Source organism: Taeniopygia guttata, chromosome 27 (genome assembly GCF_048771995.1).
Source record: "Taeniopygia guttata chromosome 27, bTaeGut7.mat, whole genome shotgun sequence".
Taxonomy (NCBI): Eukaryota; Metazoa; Chordata; class Aves; order Passeriformes; family Estrildidae; genus Taeniopygia; species Taeniopygia guttata.
Window position 1 is genome coordinate 4383074 of NC_133052.1, and position 6857 is coordinate 4389930.

General features: G+C 46.3%; 1 pseudogene; it reads right to left on the reverse strand.

Annotated features, from left to right (window-relative positions):
* Positions 1–503: 503 nt before the first annotated feature.
* On the reverse strand, positions 504–2103 carry LOC100220369 (feather keratin Cos1-2-like; annotated as a pseudogene).
* Between the last annotated feature and the right edge of the window lie 4754 nt (positions 2104–6857).

The following is a 6857-nucleotide window of genomic DNA, read 5'->3' on the forward strand; positions in this document are numbered from 1 at the left end:
ATTGTTGATGTTTCCCATTGCCACTCCTTTGGAGCCAAAGTCTCCATGATGGCCTTTGGCTGCTGAGTAGCCAGGGATGTTCTTCATCAGCTCCAAGGGAAAAGGGAAGGGTGCAAAGTAAAATCCGCCGCACTGAGCCTCATACTTTGTTGACTCCACCTTTTTCCTGAGCAGACTGGAGGAGTTGCCCCAGAGCAATAGACGACTCAAAGGTCAAGGCTTGAATGCAACACACTTTTAATAAGTTTAAAGGAGAAAAGGAGAAGGATCACAGAGAGCACCAGGAGCAGCCAGTAAGATGGAGCTCCCATGTGCTTTTCTTTGCACTGCTCTGCAGAGGAAGGGAAGACAAGAAGTCCATATTAGCCTTGGGGAGAGAGGGACAGTAAAAGAAAGGATGCAACAGTCCAAAGCTCCAACTACAATGTCCCAAAGCTCTATCTCTGCCGAGAACAAGGTTCTGAAGTCTTGGATGCCCTTGCCTGAAGACATTGCCAGCAGATTTAGCAGGGACGGCATCTGCTGCCACCATAGCAGTTGGTGATGCAGGAGATGTCAAAGCCCCCAGAGCTGATGGGCACTCCGCCACAGCTGAGGATGTTGCCAACAGCAGCAGAGGTGGAGGATCCCACGGCGGTGTTCTGTGGGAAGGAGCTGAGGATGGGCCCGGGCAGGGTCACCAGCACAGCAGGCGGCTCAATGACAACGTGGGAGCTCTGGCACTGCCTGACACAGCACTCATTGCAGCTGTTGGCCAGCGGGCAGGGGCCGCAGGGCTGGCAGCAAGGGTTGCAGGGCTGGCAGCAGGACATGGCTTGGGATCACAGGTGCACCTGGCACAGAGAGAAGGGAGAAGCACAAAGTGAGGACACATGAGAAGCAGCACTGCACCCAAACACCCTCCAGCCCAGGCACCTCCTGGCCCACATTGCACTGCCCAGGTCAAAGCCCAGGAGCTCCCTCAGCCAAGTTCCAGCCTCTCTCTGTCTGCACAAGACCTTCTCTCCCCTGCCCTCTCCCAGCAGAAGCAGCTCCCAGGTCTGCGCTATGACAGTCCCTCCCAACTGAGACCTCCAGCCAGGCAAGAGATGCTCTTGAAGCAGCAGCAGGAGGAGGAGAAGAGGCTTCCCACTCACCTGGTTCCTGAGGAGGAGGAGGTGAGAGAAGTGGATGAGAGAGCAGAGACTTGGGCTGCCTTTTATAGCAGTCCTGCCTTCCCTGAGGCCCAGAGGCTCCTTTGTGGAAGAAATAATTTTGTGACCAGCTCAGGTAAAATATGTACCATCCCAGCTAATGGTAGGGGATGTGTCCTGGTTTCCTGCACTGTGTCCTTTTCATTTCCTGGTAATTTTGCTTTTTTTTCCTATATGAAAGGCTACTTCTGTAAGTGCCGGCAGGATAAGCTCAAGGATTTCCGGGGCAGAAAGGCGTCAGCACAGGCAGAAGTCTCTGATCAAGTGCCAGCAGCATCCTTTGTGGGCAGGTGATGTTCTCGTGTAATTTCTGAGTGGTTTGTTTGTGGCAAAGTTGTCAGGAAAACGACTCTAGTCCTGTTCTTCTTGGTCACATGTGCAAGAACTGCAACGTGAGGGGACATGACACAGGTTTGGCATGTTGTTTCCTTCTTCCACTCACCTCCTTCTTTCCACCTGCTGTCTGTGTCTCTCCATGCCAGTCTAGAGGGGATGTGTTGCCCTCTCTCCCTCAGCCTGAGAGGCAGATGGACACCCCTCAGGAGCTCCACTGCATCTTAGTGTCTGCTCCTGGTTCCTTCTGTGAGCCACCTCCTTTTCTTCCTTAGACTCACCAAATTTTTTGCGCATCCCTGCCTGGGGTTTTTTTTAATCCTTTGTTCTGTGGCAACACTTTCATTCTGCTCAGGTAAAAAGGTAGCGAAGCTGTGACTGGGAGTCCCTGTAGCAGATCTGACTTTTTGATCCCTTGCAGCTGATGAAGACATCCCTGGCTACTCTGCAGCCAATGGCCATCAGAGAGATCCTGGATGCAAAGAGTGGCAGCAGTGAATATGAGAAAAAATCATTTTGGGGGTAACAGCCCACAACCTCATCCCTTCCTTCTCCTTCTCTCCATTACCTGGTCCATGAGCAGCACATGTGTTAAAAGACATGAGACACTTATGACATTTGTGTAATCCTTCAGTACTGGCAGGACTCAGCTGCTGTCCAGATGTGCAGGGCTTGAGGTGATTCACAAGTTGGGATAAGTGTCTGCCACAATCAGACTGTGCAGAGAAAAGCAATGTGTAACATTTTTTAATTGATCCTCTAAGTGTTAACATCTAACACAGCTACAACTTCCCTTAAAATGTAATAGCACAGAACAAAGTTCTTACGCCTGGGAGCACACAAAGTTACCTATAGGATGGGTTTTGCTGTGTGGCTGACTGGCCTACTCATATGTTCTGGCCAATATTTCTCGAGGACCTAGTGCCATTGGTAGATTAACTTCTCTACTATTTCACCAAGAGTATGTGAAGCACAAAAGAGAAAACTGTTCAGCTTATCAGTTGACAGAGGAGAGCTTGTGATTCCCAAGTTACCCTATACAGTGAGAGTGAACTTGTTGCTGCTGCCTTTTGAACACCTGGAGTCGGGGCAGCTGTGAACTTATCACACCATGAAGAGAACTATGTGTACTTTAGTTAAAGATATACATTACATTTCATAAGCATTAACAGCCCTAAGTACAGAAATTACACAAATCAGAGAAACTGCCCTTGAAAATTGAGCAACAATTGACTATTTGGTGTTTAGACATAATCAGGGATGTGAAGAATTGAAAGGCATGTTTTGATTCAACCTTTCCAATAACTCCTGACTAATAGAAAAGAAAGAAACAACTAAAGAAACCAGACACAAGTGCTACAGAGACAGAAAAACTAGATTTCTCTTGGCTGGCTTCATGGCAACACTCCTGAAACTTAGGATGGTTAAAACAATCTCTTGCGCTTATCATGATGTGATGTGGTACTCATGACTTTAATCACTTGTGTTTTAATTCAGCGCTTACTGCTGTGCAAACTTGGTCAATAAAATAACCGCATATGACACTTTAAATAAATTACATTAAAGTCTCAAAGGGGGGATTTGTTACTGAACAAGTTCTATTTCTTCAAGTCTTCACATCTGTGGGGGAAGATGCCGGAAAATTCTTTTGACTTTAGCACATAGTGTATGATCTCTATATTCATGGTTAATGCTTTGTTTTGTAGAAGCAGGTATTTGCCTAGTATACATACCAGAGATTAATGTGACCTTCTGTTAACTCCCTACATCTGTGACTGATAAGTCTTGTGTCAGTTAATGCTTCCTTATTTACTTATATCAGTGATTAATATGTACTCACCAGTATCTTAGTTTTGTGATGTCTTAGTTTGGAAGATAGGTGTCTGCTAAGGAATATGGGAACCTCCCTTGGAAAGGAGAATATGACCCCCTTCTCTCCGAACTTTGAAATTAAGTGGCTTTCAGGCAAAGATATGGGAAAGCAATAACAGTTCTTTAGCAGTATGTGTGTGTATAACAAGGCAAACAGCAGCAGCGAACAGAAGCAAACACCCAGTCCTGGCCTCTCGTGGCCGCAGGCACTTTCCCCTTGGGTGCAGTTCCGTGCACAGCCAGTAGGGGCGCTGCTGGCTCATGGCTGGTCACAGTGGGTGCGATGATTCCCCCGGGGCTGCAGGGGGCGCTGTGGCGCGGTGCGGCCGCCTGTCTGCACACGGCAATGGCGGATGGGCCCGATGGCGAAATGGGCTGCAGCAGGAACCTCGGAACAGCAGCTGGGACAGCAGGGCGGGCTCACCCTGGGCAGCAAGCAAGAAGCAGCAGAAATTCAGCAGCAGCAGCTTAAACTGGGCCAGGGGAGGCTTTCCTGGAGAAGGAAAGGGCCCGGGGTCCCGAAGTTTTATCTGAGGCATGTGGGCCGATGGTGCAAAGGGTCCCACTCTAGTGAGATGGAGTGTTAATAAGGTCCCAGTGCAATGGCCACCCCCACAAGCAGAGCTTCAGTCATGGTAGGAGAAGTCAGCAGGAGATGGAGCCTCACAGTTCTGGTGAACTCCCCCCACAGTGACCGCAGCCTGCTTTCCTCCAAAAGCCGAGAGAGCAAGAGAGCTAGGAGCTGCACCCAGCTCCCTTTAACCCAGCCAAAATCTGGCAGTATCTCTGCCCCTCCAAGAAAAACGCCCCAGTTTAGAGAGTAGCCGACCACACCCTTCCTATGGCATTTCTTTTCTCTATCATAAGTATCTGTTGTTATAGTTTCTTGGCAGCGGATGTGAGAAAATCCCATGAGAGATAGAAACAAAAGGAAAAATCCTAAACCCCAACATAAGAAGAAGGATTGTTTGTCAGAGTGAAGAATGATGAGAGAAAGTACATTATGACCTGACCACATATTTGGGATACTCTCAAAAAGAAAAGATTCCTCAGAAGATCTGTAACCATATCCAGGCAAGTCCATGGACATAATTACCATATGCACATGTATTCAAAAAAGTGATGAATATGTATTAGCTTTTGGACTATAACCTGGTTTGCTAGGTTAGTGGGCATGCTTAGAGGAAACATCCCCGTGCATCCAGCTCTGCTAATAAAGTAATGCCAGCTTTCTGACACAGGAAATTGGTTGGAGAGTTTATTTCCTGGTATTTGGTGACAGCGGGGCTTTGAGCAGCATGGTCTGGTGGAAGGTGTCCCTGCCCATGGCAGCAGGGTGGGACAAGATTGTCTAACCTAAACCCTTCAATGACTCTGTGATCTGTGGTTGGTCCATGGCAGACCCTGTCTTCACCAGGGTTCATCTTCCTTTGTCTTGCAGTGCCCCTTGGGTACAGGTTTGGTCAAAGGCTTCAGTTGGGAAGGCACTGATGGACAGATTACATCTATCCATACATGGCAGAAATGTGATTAATAGTGAAGCCTTAAGTCTTCTGCACAAACTCACCTAAAATAATTTACCACTGCATATCCTGAGTATGGCTGATACCAATTCTAACTTCTGAAGTATCTCAGCATTTCATCTTAGGACAGAGATGGGCACTGCATGAGCTGAGGGCCCCCATGAGATGTGTGTCTCATCTGCCTGTGCTGCTGTCTGCAGGCTGTAGACCCTAGACTGGGTAATGGAGGGGAGGAGAAGGTAGGGATGAGGCTGTGGGCTGTTTCCATACATCCCTGTCTCCCAGCTGTTGGGAGGAAAAGGTTGAAACTGAAAGACTTGGAGAGGAGGATGATAGCTTTGCATAAAGTGACCTTGTAGGTGGGAAGGCTGAGAACATCCACATAGGAAACTTGACATATTTACTGCTGATTGTCCTGCCTCTCTTCTGAGAGATAATATAAAAGCTATCAGAACCTTAAGAGGTGTGAAAAATGCCAATCACTTGTTTTAAAATTTTAAAAGTTTAATAGTAATAAAATGGTTATAAAAATAGAGTAATAAGAATTTGGACAATCAGAGTTCGGACAATAAAGGACAATAAAAAACAAATAAATACGGACTGTCTGGGTGCCTTCCTAGGGCAATGTAGCCCTGAAACCACCCACACTAACAAAGGATTAACTCTTAAAAGCAGTAACCTGTTGCATATTCATATATCTCATATATGATGCATAAATTCTTTTCAAACAAAGGGTGTTCTCTAGTTATTGTCAACTTCTTCCCCTTAATCCTGGTGGCTCCTTAAAGATGGAGAGGAAGTGGAAGGATGTTTGTCTTTTCTGATAAGGAGGCAGTAACTCTTTTCTTGGGGATTTAGATGTCTTGCTGCTGTTATCTCTGTGAGAACAATTTCTTGATTATCTCATCTGTTTCTTGAGCTAGTTAAAAAATATCTTACATTGTATAGTTTCTATTCTAACATTATATTATAACCTAAAACTATATCTACCACACTACTTAAAAAAGGTTAGTACAGTAATATTACAAAGAAAGCAATACAATTTAACTTTCCAACAGAACACATACAGTATTCAATTTAATATTTGTGAAGAGCCAATCATTTAATATGCATTTTTCACAGGAGGCATCTCTCACAGACAATCTTGAGTCCCCTGGTGAGAGAGTAAGAGATCAAAAAAACCTCAAAGGTCATAAAAGCACAGCATTGTGATAAACTGCATGTGCATGAGGCCCCTTGAGCTATTGGGACAGTCAGTGATCCACCAGGATTGGACTGACCTTAATGGTGTCACTGTTCCTCTCTTATGTGTCTCTGCAGCCTGGCAATGCCTTGGGACTCTTGAGTTAATGAGGTCATGAAATAAATCTCCTCCTTGCATTTCAGCTGTGGTTTGGTGACTTGGACTTATCAATTCATGCACCAACCCACTGCTGCTACCCTTTGGAGCCTTGCTGTTCCTGATGGACATTGACTGTGCAGTACCCAGGTACGTTTTCCTTAGGTCCAAGGCAAAAGAGCACAAAGTAAAATTCTCTGCAGGGACTCCCACCCTCTGCTTCTCCACCTTGTATCCTGAGCAGTCTGGAAGAGTTGCCATGGAAAGAATGAGAACTAGGAGGACAAGGTTTGGATGCAAAACAATTTTATTGAGTTGAAAGAAGAAAAGGGGGTTCACAAAGAGCACCACCAGCAGCCACTAAGATGCAGTGGAGCTTGTGCAGAGTGAGCATCTGCCCACCTGGCAGAGGACAGCGGGGCAACATGTCCCCACTAGATTGGTCTGGGGAGACACAAACAGAAAACAGAGAAGAAAGAAATGTAGAAGGGAATAATGGCTTGAAGATGTAAATACAATGTCCCAAGGCTGTATCTTCTGCCCAGAACTAGGTTCTGAGGTCTTGGAGGTTCATGCCCAAGGACATTGCCAGGAGAT